The 14,734-nt window shown below is 41.7% G+C and overlaps 1 long non-coding RNA gene across 1 annotated transcript in view; it reads right to left on the reverse strand.

Annotated features, from left to right (window-relative positions):
* Positions 1-316: 316 nt before the first annotated feature.
* The window catches only part of LOC129535190 (uncharacterized), a 46,316-nt gene continuing 31,898 nt past the window's right edge, over positions 317-14,734 (reverse strand). Inside the window, exons 2-3 of the long non-coding RNA XR_008681549.1 lie at positions 13,698-13,899; positions 317-413 (exon numbers count right to left, since the gene is read on the reverse strand). This is a non-coding gene — a long non-coding RNA (uncharacterized LOC129535190). The remainder of the gene's footprint in view (positions 414-13,697; positions 13,900-14,734) is intronic.

Genomic DNA, 14,734 nt, shown 5'->3' on the forward strand with positions numbered 1-14,734 from the left:
CAGGGCTGGTGCTCTAAGCATCAGAGGTGTTCCAAGTAGTAAGGGGGAGGCAGAAGCAACAGCATAGCAGACTCTGCTTATGTCTGATTTGGTGAAGACTAAAGCATGGGTCCCACATTAGCTGGAAAGGGGGCTGGAGATACAAGTTCTTAGCTTCCCAGCCTCCAGAGTTAGACCATAAGGTTGGAATGAATAGTCAATGCAGAGCTTGGAACACACTGGTTGGAACGTAAATTGTCTAGAATACAGTATCTGCCAAGTCACTTAGGGGCTCCTCTAGAGCAGTGCTTCTCAATTCAATGTGCATGTAAGTTACCTGGGGGTTTTGTTCAACTGTAGATTCTGAATGAGTAGGTCTGTCCTTTCCCGAGTGATGCCAATGCTTCTCATCCATGTTCTGAGTCCCTAGGACACTGAGAGCCAGGGGAGGAAAAATGAGACAAAAAGGAATAAACCTTAAGTAAAGGAACAGACATGCACTCATAGGAAAGAGGAAAATCAGTTCTCCGTAACTGAAGCAGAGAAGTATGGAAGCCTCCTGGCCAGGATGTCCAGAGGAACTTCCCAATCAAAGGGACAACTTGCTCCTGTCGGGTACTTGCATCCTGAAGCCAATAATGGGACACTTGGGAAAGATTCAAGTATTTGATAATGTTGATGGTTTGGAAAAGATAGCTCAGCCTACCTGAGTGAATTAATAAGCCCAGTGAGTTTCAAAGCCCAAGTTCATAAGTAAAGGCATAAAAATAATACCATGAAAATGGAAAAAGCTGGAAAGTAGAGGTTAACTCAAGCTGAGATTGCCCCAGCAATTATCTTAAGAGTGCAAAATTCAAATCAACAGTGTGAATTTTACTCAAATAAGAAGAGAGCTTTGTTTTGTTTTTGTTAATTTCAGGTGATGATATTACACAGTTAGCCAGGGTCAACAGTGACAATGAACCATACAGGATTGTGTATCAATCAGGATTCCATATTTGCAAAGAAAAGAAACCAAATTTGGTTGACCCCAACATAAGGCAACTTGCTGGAGGACTGTCGATGCTTACAGAAATGACAGGTCTTGAGAATGGACAGGAACCAAAAGAATCCCAGAGGATTAGGAAGCAAAAACCACAGTCATCATCTTAAATCAAACAAAGTCTGTTTAGCACACCATTCCTTCCTGCCCTTGAGTTAAAGTCCCAGAAAACTAACTTCCAGTCGGCCAAGCTCAGGTTATATATTAATACTTTTATGCTGCCTTGTCCTCTTGGCTTCTGTAAAACTTGTTGGCATCTGGAATTGCTCTCCCACCAAGACTACACTATGCAAAAACCTAACTCCCTCAAAAGAAATCCAAATAATACCAGACAGATGAAATGGATGCTGGGCAATCAAAAACAGTATGAAATTCTTGCTATGAGTGGAAAATATGGTTTCTCTCAAGTACAGACTCTAGTTGGCTGGTGGCGGCCGCCTGGAGTTTATGTTGAGAGATTTCTGAAACCATGTCCCAGCATAATGGAAAAAGGTGCCAGGACTGATTTAGTGGAGTTGACCATCACCACAGAAAGAAGGAATAAAGTGTATCCCAGATCTTTGCCATTTTTTGGCAGAGCAGATGTTTTCCTCCTCCATAAAAGCTTTCTCTGACCCTTCCTGCTGGACGTAGACCCTCCCTCTTTGACTCTTTTTCCATGCCTGAATATCTGAGCAGCCATGAGCAACAATCTGAGCCCCTCTGTGCCTCCACTTTCCATGGATTAATGAAATACTAATATCCAATTCAAAGGGTGGTTTTGAGTGTTATACGCACTAAAACATGGCAAACTTTTTGCCTAACTCCTGACAAAAAGTCAGCACTCAATGTTAGCATGTCCCCAATATCAACCTCTCTATGACCAATCATATGTTCTGTGTGTCATGGGTCTTCACATCTAAGTACTCAGAGGTGGAATCAAAAGACACTGGACATTAAAACCTTCTACTCATACCTTTTCCACTCACAGGCTGTGTGGCCTAGTCTTTTTATCACTGTGTTTCTGCCATTTAGTACAGTACACATCACTTATAGCAAGAGCTCAACAAATAGTCACTGATCAAGTGAGACAGTTAAGCTCTCTGAACCTCAGTTCTGTTAATTGGGATCCTACCTGAAAACATCAACATCACCTGGCACAGTCTTTAACTCCCTATTTGCTGCTTCAGAAATATTAGTTTCCTTTCTGTTTCAAAAACTGGTATTTTCAATGACTTTAAAAAAAAAAATGGCCCTGGAGTGTGATCCAGTTCATATACTCAGATTAAACCAATGAGTAGCTATATTCAGTAAGATTTGAACACTTGTTTTAAAAACATAAATATATGAAGGACTGATGCTAAAGCTGAAACTCCAATACTTTGGCCACCTCATGCGACGAGCTGACTCACTGGAAAAGAGTCTGATGCTGGGAAGGATTGGGGGCAGGAGGAGAAGGGGGCGATGGAGAATGAGATGGCTGGATGGCATCACCAACTTGATGGACATGAGTTTGTGTGAACTCCAGGATTTGGTGATGGACAGGGAGGCCTGGTGTGCTGTGATTCATGGGGTCGCAAAGAGTCAGACACAACTGAGCAACTGAACTGAACTGAATTGAATGATCCCCAAAGGAACCCATTTCAATTTTAACTGAAGGTATTTGAAATATTCATTCCTATAAGGAAGAAGCCAGACAAAAAAAAGTCTTCTTTGTTCCTTCCTCCTTCATTATTCCAAGAGGTGTCAAATTATTGACATACATCCTGAAAGACGATGCTGTGAAAGTGCTGCACTCAATATGCCAGCAGATTTGGAAAACTCAGCAGTGGCCACAGGACTGGAAAAGGTCAGTTTTCATTCCAATCCCAAAGAAAGGCAATGCCAAAGAATGCTCCACCTACCATACAGTTGCACTCATCTCTCATGCTAGTAAACTAATGCTTAAAATTCTCCAAGCCAGGCTTCAGCAATACGTGAACCGTGAACTTCCACATGTTCAAGCTGGTTTTAGAAAAGGCAGAGGAACCAGAAATCAACTTGCCAACATCCATTGGATCATTGAAAAAGCAAGAGACTTCCAGAAAAATATCTATTTCTGCTTCATTGACTATGCCAAAGCCTTTGACTATGTGGATCACAATAAACTGTGGAAAATTCTGAGAGATGGGAATACCAGACCACCTGACCTGCCTCTTGAGAAACCAGTATGCAGGTCAGGAAGCAACAGTTAGAACTGGACATGGAACAACAGACTGGTTCCAAATAGGAAAAGGAGTACGTCAAGACTGTATTCTGTCACCCTGCTTATTTAACTTATATGCAGAGTACATCATGAGGAACGCTGGGCTGGAGGAAGCACACGCTGGAATCAAGATTGCCGGGAGAAATATCAATAACCTCAGATACACGGATGACACCACCCTGATGGCAGAAAGTGAAGAAGAACTAAAGAGCCTCTTAATGAAAGTGAAAGAGGAGAGTGAAAAAGTTGGCTTAAAGCTCAACATTCAGAAAACTAACCAGATGGGCATCTGGTCCCATCACTTCATGGCAAATAGATGAGGAAACAGTGGAAACAGTGTCAGACTTTATTTTTCTGGGCACCAAAATCACTGCGGATGGTGATTGCAGCCATGAAATTAAAAGACGCTTACTCCTTGGAAGGAAAGTTATGACCAACCTTGATAGTATATTAAAAAGCAGAGACATTACTTTGCCAACAAAGGTCCATCTAGTCAAGGCTATGGTTTTTCCAGTGGTCATGTATGGATGTGAGAGTTGGACTATAAAGAAAGCTGAGAGCCAAAGAATTGATGCTTTTGAACTGTGGTGTTGGAGAAGACTTTTGAGAGTCCCTTGGACTGCAAGGAGATCCAACCAGTCCATCCTAAAGGAGATCAGTCCTGGGTGTTCATTGGAAGGACTGATGTTGAAGCTGAAACTCCAATACTTTGGCCACCTGATGTGGAGAACTGACTCATTTGAAAAGACCCTGATGCTGGGAAAGATTGAGGGCAGGAGGAGAAGGGGACAACAGAGGATGAGATGGTTGGATGGCATCACCAACTCAACGGACATGGGTTTGGGTGGACTCTGGGAGTTGGTGATGGACAGGGAGGCCTGGTGTGCTGCGGTTCATGGGGTCGCAAAGAGTCGGACATAGGAGCGACTGTACTGAACTGAACCCATGAAGTGGTTTTCTGAGACTTCAGAGAGATAGGGAAAAAAGGACACTATTAAAATCATGCAAATTCTTACTGCTATTTTTATCTCCCAAACTAGCTGCTGCTGCTGCTAAGTCACTTCAGTCGTGTCCGACTCTGCGTGACTCCATAGACGGAAGCCCACCAGGCTCTCCCATCCCTGGGATTCTCCAGGCAAGAACACTGGAGTGGGTTGCCATTTCCCTCTCCAATGTGTGAAAGTGAAAAATGAAAGTGAAGTCGCTCAGTCGTGTCGGACCCTTAGCGACCCCACGGACTGCAGCCTACCAGGCTGTTCCATCCATGGGATTTTCTAGGCAAGAGTACTGGAGTGGCTTGCCATTGCCTTCTCCATCCCAAACTAGAATTGATAAAATTTTAAAAATGCTTATTTCTGCAAGTTCTAAAGGATTGGTCATTCTGAAAACAAATTTATACTTCCTGTAAGATACATTTGGAGGTCAGGCTGCAGGAGAAGATGGCGGTCTCCACAGGCTTTAAAGTTCCTTGTAATTTTCACTTGTTGGAAGACCTTGAAGAAGGACAGAAAAAAGTAGGCGATGGTAACAAGAGGAAAATTGAGCATAGTTTCTTTCTTGTTAAGGCACCATCATTTAAGCATGAACCTGGAGTACTCAAGCGGAACTCAGGTTTGTAGGTGGGAGCATGGCAAGAAGTGTCAGATGGCTATGCAGGCAGGTGGGTTCCTGAAGAGAAAGTTTAAGAAGGAAGCCCAGAATGGCATGTTCTGTCCATCTTGCTGAGTGAACCAGCTTCGGTTTAAATTATCTAAAGTAGCAGGTACAACAAATACTGTCACCAATTGTGTTAATTTTTAAAGCGGTATTGGTGCTGGCTACTAGTAGTATCAATAATATGTTCAGGATTGTTGTGATACCTGTATTTATAATAAAAAAAAATGTTGTGGGGGAGGTGGATAAATTTCAGCCACAAACTGTTCCTGTGTTCCATGTAACAGACATGGTAAACATTTGTTTACAGTCTTTGTTGGACAAACCATGCATTTACGTGTAAGTAAAATCAACAAAAAGTAAATACGTGCATGGATATGTGATTTTGAGATTAAAATTAATCTTAAATTATAAATAAAATGTGGAAGTATCCTCAAAAAAAAGATATACTTGGAAAATAATATCACTATAATAAGCTGAAATTCAATGTGGTCGCTTTTGTGTGCTGTGCTTACTCACTCAGTCCTGTCCGACACTTTGCGACCCCATGGACTGTGAGCCCGCTAGGCTCCTCTGTCCATGGGGATTCTCCAGGCAAGAATACTAGAGTGGGTTACCATGCTCTCCTCTAGGGGATCTTCCCAACCGAGGTCTCCCACATCACAGGCAGATTCTTTACCGTCAGAGTCACCAGGGAAGCACTGGTGGTGTCCTTTAGCAATAAGATTTAACTAGAGTGAGCAATTTTCGAACAATCTGTATTTCTATACAAACACAGGCACACTGAAAGAAGAGCTTGGGAACTCGGTTTGCTCCACAATAAAAAACAAAAGCTGTTTTTTTCATTTAAAAATGTTTCAATTTCCTTTTGCTTCCTTCCCGACTATCTTACAGATGATTCCTTGACTTCTTTCTTGACTGTTTTCCATTTCACTTATGGAAGAGGAGGCCAACTGCCTAATGCTTATGGTAGATCTATACCCTTTTTGATGACACAGCTCTCTTAATTGTCCAGTTGTGGGTTTTAGTTGCATTAGGCAAGAACTCTGGGTTTTGTCCTCTCGAAAGAATACTGACAGAAATTGAGCCATAGCAAAATATTCATGTGTTAGTGTGTCCATGTCAGTGTGTCTGTGTGGGCACATATAAGACACAGAGAAACCTACTGGTTAATTTAAAATGATGATTGTTTTTAACAAAAATTTCTCTTTACTAAGAGAAAGAAATGTCATGTGGGCCACAGGCTGATCATCAGAAAAGCTGGGCTTGCAGTTCTCATTTCTCAGCTAAATTGCTCTGTGAGTGTGGGAGCCAGCCTTCGAGATGGTGTCCAACAATCTCTTCCTGCCGGGATTCACACTCTTACGTCGTCCCTGCCTGCATTCTATCAGGATAGGTCTGTGTAATGACAGGATATGGCAGAAGTAGTGTTTATCACTGTTGAGGCTGGAACATAAGAGACACTATGGCTTGTCTACCTGCTCTCTCGGATCACTCAGTCTGAAGGAAGTCAGTTCCTATGTTATGAGAACACTCAAGCAGCCCTATGGAGGGGCCCTGAGGGGGTTCAGGGCAAGGCACTCCAGAACGTGCCATATAGCACGTGGATTATTTTTCACTGAAGACAATCAAGGTCCAACAGACTCAGGAAGAGCTTTTTATCTCCCCTTTAACACCATATAAGAATTTACATAACCTATAAAGTTTGGGTTAGGTGTGGTAAGCTGAGGTGGGGGTGGAGGGGGGTGGCACCTGTCAGCAGAGCCTGTTTGTTCAAAGCCTTCTGCGTGACCCATTGTCTCTGTGTGGCCTGACAAATTTTTTTTACCAAACATTTTCATTTCCTGATGTTGTTCAGTCACTCAGTTGTGCCTGACTCTTTGTGACTCCTTGGACTGCAGCATGTCAGGCTTCCCTGTCCTTCACTATCTCTCAGAGTTTGCTCAATTCATGTCCATTGATTTGGTGATGCCATCCAACCATCTCATCCTCTGTCGCCCCCTTCTCCTCCTGCCTTCAATTTTCCCCAGCATCAGGGTCTTTTCCAATCAGTCAACTCTTCACATCAAAGTATGTGGCCAAAGTATTGGAGCTTCAGCTTCAGCATCAGTCCTTCCAGTGAATATTCAGGGTTGATTTCCTTTAGGATTGACTGGTTTTATCTCCTTCCTGTTCAAGGGACATTTCTTCTCTCCCTGTGAATTGTCTTCCTCCCCTTTTCAGCCCCAGACCCCTATCCCCTTCTCTTTACCTCAGGATGGCATACAAGTTTCAATTACCTGACTGTTTTTGACCCTCTCATGTCCATAAGACTCCCACGCGTACAATTAATGTGTCTCATGTCCATTATTATGCCAGCCAAAGAACCTAAGTGGAAGAAGGAAAAGTTTCTTCCCCTACAGCCCACATGGTGAGGAACAGAGGTTTATGACCAACTGTCACTTCAGTGAACTTGGAATGAGATCTTCCAGCCCCAGTCAAGTCTTCTGATGACTGAACTCTTGGCTGACAATTTGATTGTGACCTCATGAGAGGTTCTGAGCCAGAACCACTTAAGTAGTTTCTCAATTTCTGATCCTCAGGAACTATGACACAATACAACAGTCCTTTGGTATTCTGGCAACCCACTCCAGTACTCTTGCCTGGAAAATCCCATGGACAGAGGAACCTGGTAGACTACAGTCCATGGGATCACAAAGAGTCAGACACAACTGAGCGACTCCACTTTGACTTGGTATTCATGGAGGGTTGGCTTTAGGACCCACCACTGATATCAAATCCCTGGATGCTCAAGTCCCATAGTTGGCCCTCTGCATGCGCAGGTTCTGTGTCTGCAGATACAACCAACCACACATCTCAAATGTCATTACATTATCTGCAGTTGGCTGAATCCACGGATATGGAACCCATGGATATGAAGAGTCAATTATATTGGGGAAAAAATCTGCATATAAGTGGACTCGTGTGGTTCAAACTTGTTTTATTCAAAGGTCAACCGTAAGTGTATGTTCTCTTAAGTTACTAAATTTGGGGGCTTCCCTTGTGGCTCAGCCGGTAAGGAATCCATCCACAATGTGGGAGACCTGGGTTCAATCCCTGGGTTGGGAAGATTCCCTGGAGAAGGAAAAGGTTACCCACTCCAGTATTCTGGCCTGGAGAATTCCATGGACTGTACAGTCCATGGGGTTGCAAAGAGTCGGACACGACTGAGCGACTTTCACTTCACTTCACTTCATAATACCAATAGGTAACTAACACAATTACCCAGTAGGTGGAGCCATTTTATGTTTCCATTTCTAAGGTTATTTTTTTTCAATCAACAAATATTTACTGTCTAACATGCCAGATATTATTAACATGAGAGATAGACTAAATGTTCCTTTCGGAAATAACATTTTGATTTTCATGGATAATCACTGAATGTCAGACTGTTCTTGGCAATAAGTCTGCAATTTGCTAGATCAAATGCTCACTTTTAAAGTCCAAATACTACCTGAAAACAATGCCATTAATTGGATGACCCAACTACCTTTTCCTTATTACTTGTTGCTTTCACACTTATACGCTGGAAACACTACTAACTGATTCTTTTCAGCTTCCTTTGCTACCAGTAGTGCCATGTAACCTATCGCTGGCCAATGAGACAGAAATGGTCACTTATTTAAAGAGTTTCCAGGAAAGATTTTGATAAAAATCCTGATAAAATAGACAGATAAGACTGCCACTACTCTTCCCTCCTTCTTTCTGCCTTGGCTATAGTCCAATGCCTGGAGCTGTAGCAGGCATCTTGTAGCCATGAGGGAAAGGCCTAGGGAATTACAACATCTTGGGCCCTGACATAGCTGAGCTGTCAAAGCAATGCCAATAGCTCCCCAACTCTAGAGATATAGTATTTCCTACTTAAGTCAAAAAGTTACTACGCTTTGTAACTTATTATTTACTTCTTATAGCCAAATTCAATCTGAATTGATATAATACCATGGAAAGTGACTGATTTCAAAAGAAGTAAGGAAGAGTTTTCCCCCGAATATAGCTCCTTTGCTCTGAATTCCATGAACGGTTGAAATATGTTTTGCTCAGTCCTGTCCCACTCTTCGCAACCCCATGGACTGTAGCCTGCTAGGGTCTTAGGCCCCTAGAATTTTCCAGGCAAGATTACTAGAGGAGGTTGCCATTTCCTACTCCAGGGGATCTTCCTGACCCAGGGATCGAACCTTCATCTCTTATGTCTCCTGCATTGGCAGGCGGTTTCTTTACCACTAGCACCACCTGGAAAGCTCATTAATATCAAGTGTTATTCACTCAGTCATGTATGACTCTTTTTGACCCCTTGGACTATACAGTCCATGGAATTCTCTGGGCCAGAATACTGGAGTAGGTAGCCATTCCCTTCTCCAGGGTATCTTCCCAACCCAGGGATTGAACCCAGGTCTCCCACATTGCAGGCAGATTCTTTACCAACTGAGCTATCAGGGAAGCCCCTCTTGCCTTCCTAAATAGTAGGAAATAGTGTATTCATGAATATTTTTTGAATGTTCACTATGAAAAAAGCACTGTTCTAAGTGTTTTAGGGCTTTCCAGGTGGCACTAGTGGTAAAGAACCCGCCTGCCAATGCAGAAGACATAAGAGACACAGGTTCAATCCCTGGATTCCTGGGTTGGGAAGATCCCCTGGAATAGGAAATGGCAACCTGCCCCAGTATTGTTGACTGGAAAATTCCATGGACGGAGGAGCATGACAGGCTGCAGTCCATGAGGCTGCAAAGAGTCAGACATCACTGAGCGAAATATATCTATAAATCTCAACTGTTTTAGAAGTATTAATTCATTTAATCTTCAAGTTCTTGAGGTTAACACTATTATTTTCTACAATTTACAGATGAGGAAACACAGAGATTAAGGAAACTTAAGTAACTAGTTAAATAGTAAAGCTGAAATAAACTAAAATCATGTAGCTTCTTTTTACTTGTTTTAAAATTTGTATTAAGATCATTTCCAAACACATAAAAGTAGAATAGTTAGGACTTACTTCCCTGGTCGTCCAGTGGTTAAGAATCCACCTAATAATGCATGGACACAGGTTCAATCCCTGGTCCAGGAAGATTCCACATGCTGTGGAGCAACTAAGCCTGTGCTCCACAACAAGAGAAGCCACTGCAATGAGAGTAGCCCCCACTTGCCGCAATTTGAGAAAGCTCACACACAGCAACAAAGACTCAGTACAGCTAGAAATAAATAAATAAATAAATATTATTTTTTAAAGTAGAATAGTTACAATGGACTTTCACATACTCATCAACCAGTTTCAACAATAATTAAGATTTTGCCTTTCTTATCCCTTTTTGCATTCTTCTTTCCCTGAAGTATGTTAAAGATTCCCTGGACATCATATAATTTCACCGATAAATATTTCTGTGTATCTCTAACAGGTAAGGACTGTTAAAAATACCATTATCACACCTAACACAATGAAAAATAATTCTCTAATAATTATTATATTTAGTGTATGTTCAATTCCTCCCCACCCCCATCTCAAAAAACTTTGGGTTATTTAATCAGGTCCAAACAAGGCCTACTTACTGCATTTACTGATACATAAGATCATTTAGTTTCTGTCTTCACTATTTTGCTTCCTTAGGCAGTGGCACCCCACTCCAGTACTCTTGCCTGGAGAGTCCCATGGACGGAGGAGCCTGGTGGGCTGCAGTCCATGGGGTCGCTAAGAGTCGGACACGACTGAGTGACCTCACTTTCACTTTTCACTTTCATGCATCGGAGAAGGGAATGGCAATCCACTTCAGTGTTCTTGCCTGGAGAATCCCAGGGACGGGGGAACCTGGTGGGCTGCCATCTATGGGGTCACACAGAGTCAGACACGACTGACGCGACTTAGCAGCAGCAGCAGCAGCTGCTTTATCAGATAAAGCAGTAAGCACAAGAAAAATAATGACCCCCTCCACACCTCCCCTCAAATACACATAATCTTCCACATTTTAAATTCAAGCTCTTTTATTATTTTCTGCTTCTGTAACTTTAAATTTTATGTATAGCTGGGTAGAAAAGAGCTGGGCTAAGCACTAGAGTAAGATGCTAGATACATGAGTTTGGCTGGAGGGAAAGTAACACCAATAGCTGTCATCATCTCCATCATGCCTGACACTCACTGAATTTCTGCCTTAAACTATGCACTGCACCGGCCATTTTTTAGTTTTTGGCTGTGCCCTGCAGCACGCAGGATGCTGCCTGTCTGACCAGGGATGGATCCTGCCCCCTACCCCACCCCCGCCCGCAGTGGAAGTGCTGACCACCAGGGAAATCCCACCATGTCATCTTCTATATATATAAGAATCTATGGATGTTCCCCAAGGGTCAGTTAGGGCTGATTTTCAAATGATCGCTCAAATCAATGGAGACACAAGTATCCACGAATTAAGAGAAAACCAAAGTCATACTCAGATGAACCTTGGAGAAATGTATCCAAAGCTCTTGAATGGAAAGAAGAAAAATTAAATAACTATGATTTATTGAATACTTCCTCTGTGCCAGATACTGCACTTAATGATTTACAAGTATCATCTCTAATCTTCAGGCAACTCTAAGAAGTCAGGCCTACTGTTAGTTTTTGGTTCCCTCTGTCCCCTGCCCCATCTGCTGAGAGGTGAGAGGAGAGGCAGCAAAGGCTGGGAGTAATGAGATAAAATCTCTCAGGTCCCAGTCCTGTCCTCTGTGTTCTAGTCATATGGAATAGGTGAACTCTTGGCTCAGAGGCAAAAAACACAGGCCAACAATAGCAGTAGCCAGAGTAACATCAATTGCACTGATTCCCAAGGCCCAGTTTCCACAGAGATATAGTGAGGGTCAGGAGATGCCTGAACATGCAGTGAGGAACTCTGAACCTTGGAAACGCAGATCTTTGATAAGAGGGCTACTACTAAATCTGCCCTGGGGAGAGACTAATTTCATTACTATTCTGGAAAGCAAACAAATCTTCCCTCTGCTTTGAAGGAAGACACTATATCTTGTAAAGTTTTTCATTACACAAGCATCCTGTGAAAGACAGTCTAGAATGCAAATCTGCATGCCTTTGTTCAAAAGATGTGCAGAAACACGAGACACCCATGGAGAATTATCTCCCAACAAACAAATAATCCAGAAAGGTTTTCACAGCGTCATTTCAGCATTCCAGGTAAATGTAGATGTGGGAACTAAAATTAGGATTGTACATAGTTCTAACCTATTATTTAATCATCTGAAAAGCAATCACAGAATGTTCATAGCCTGCTGCTGCTAAGTCACTTTAGTCGTATCCGACTCTTTGTGACCCCATGGACTGTAGCCCTTCAGGCTCCTCTTTCCATGGGATTCTCCAGGCAAGAATACTGGAGTGGGTTGCCATTTCCTTCTCCTAAGATACCAAAAATGATCCACCTAACATGAAGAAATATAGTAGGTTACCATTTTCTACTCCAGGGGAATCTTTCCAAGCCAGGGATTGAAACTGAGTCTCAGGTCTCCTGCACTGGCAGGTGGGTTCTTTGCAAGTAGTGCCACATAGGAAGACCCAATCAATGCCTAAATAACCCTATTAGGTTCTGCTTTATATGTGAGGAAGCCAGGACTCCCATAGATTAAATAGACCTCCTCAGATCACACAGCAGATTGATGGCAAGAACCACAATTTCACATGTAATTCCAAACCATATGAACAGGATTCTTTTGATTACATTTCAACACATTAAAGTAGCCTTGGAAGCTGGGAATTTTCATAAGCTCTTAGTAAAAGACTTGGATTTAGTGTCTGAGCCAACAAAATAACACTATTTATTTTTCTAAAATATACACTCTCCAGCCAGAAATTGAGACCTGAAAATACCTTCCCCCAAGTGGAATGGGAAAACATAAGCTATTACGTTTGTAAAAGCTATTCAATGATAAATTGGCCTCTGGGAAATCCTCAAATTCTTTTAGGAGTTCCCTGAATACTATGAGGTTCATAATAACTTGGGAATGATACCCGTTGTCCTCATTTTTCTAGTGTCAACAAGAGCCCAGAAAAATTATTTAAGTCACCTCACATATGTTAAAAAACAAAATTCAACTAGTTAAACTTGAAGATCTAATCAGCTTTATTCAAGGATTCTTTTCTCACTAGTGCTGATTAGGAAATTGTTTTAAAATTTCACAACTGGTAAAGGCTGAAACTGCAGTTAGGTCAGGTATTACGTCTTCATAGGTCTTAGCATTAGTGACTCCATTTGAGACTTGTTCCTTTACTTGTTTCATTTGTGAGGGGGGAAAAAGCAACAAGATTATTTATTAATTAATAGGAATCTCCATCCTTTGAATTTTTAAACTACCTTAAATGTAGAGAGAAAAAATAGGAATTACATCCTAATTATGTTTCCAGCATATATATCACAGTGTAAGAGACCCATAGTTTGAAACAAAATATCTTCCTAACAATGTATACAAATTCCAGTTTAAGAAAGTCAAATAATAGGATTGTATAGGGACGAAAGCAGAATTTGCCACCAAAAATATGCCTCTTTGGGATAAAGATTATTTTAAGAAGATTGGTTTTTAAAGGAAAGACAACAACAACAATAAGGAAACAGCAGATATGGGAAAAGCTCTGAAAACCAAGTAGAAGTTACCCTTTAGTAAGAGCAATTTACAGCTATAAGGGGAATCTCCCTATGCAAGGGTACCCTTTGAGTACCAGGAAGCGGAGGATCACTAGATCTTTAGATGCTCTATCAAGGAAGAAGGCTTGGACTTAAACCTGTGTAACATCCTTACCTTTGTTTACTAGGTTTTGCCTTGAAAACCTGGTTCTCTCCTTGCCCAACATCTTTTGTTTTTATCTGGAGATGGTATTGAAGGTTAGAGAGAGTGACTCAGTCTTCCTGGGTCTCTCATATATATAAGACACATACATGATATTAAACTTCTGTTTTTCTCCCATTCATCTGTCTTTTATCGTGCGATCTCAGCCAAGAATCTAGAAGAGTGAAAGGAAAATTATTTTTCCTCCCTTACAAGAAGATTTAACTCCCAGAGATATTAAAAAATATTAGAAAAACCCAAAATACATTCATCATTTTGACACACTGTTCAATAATACATTTTCACCATTTTGGAGATGTTTACTATTTTTATTCATTTTCTTCACAATTAGCGTAGTCCTCATGTCTAAGTCTGATGAGCTCCAAATAAAGTGAGACGATCAGCTTTCAGCATGCTTAAGGATCTATACTGTGTTTGAGATCTAGGCGTCTCTCACTGACCTTTTTTTTTAACGTGAATCAGTCACAGGTCTACATATGTCCCCTCCCTCCTGAAGCCCTTTACCCATCTCCCACCCCCCACCCCACTCCACCCCTTTAGCTGTCACAGAGCACTGGATTGAGGTCTCTGTGTCACACAGCAAATCCCCACTTGCTAGCTATTTTACATATGGTAATGTATATGTTTCCATACTATTCTCTCATTTCGTCCCACTCTCTCCTCTCAATGACATTTTTATAAAAAAAAAAAAAAGAAAGAAAAAAATGTAATAAAAAATTCAAATAATGGTACAAGCACTGCTGTGCAAAGACAGAGATGCTTCCAAACCTAAATGTTGATGGTACTGAACCAAACTTGGGTGCACCCACGCACACACAGTGAAGCCAATCTCCTGACAATGGGTTGTGGTGAAGGAACGGGCAATGTTTATCACAGGTCACCAAGCAAGGAATCAGGACAGTTGGTGCTGAAAAAGCCATCACTTGCAGCAGAGTTTCAGGAAAGCAATTTTAAAGGGCAGGTAAAGGAGATGTGTCCCATCCCAGGGT

This window comes from Moschus berezovskii, chromosome X (genome assembly GCF_049115385.1).
Source record: "Moschus berezovskii isolate FMDL1 chromosome X, NW_MosBer_1.0, whole genome shotgun sequence".
Taxonomy (NCBI): Eukaryota; Metazoa; Chordata; class Mammalia; order Artiodactyla; family Moschidae; genus Moschus; species Moschus berezovskii.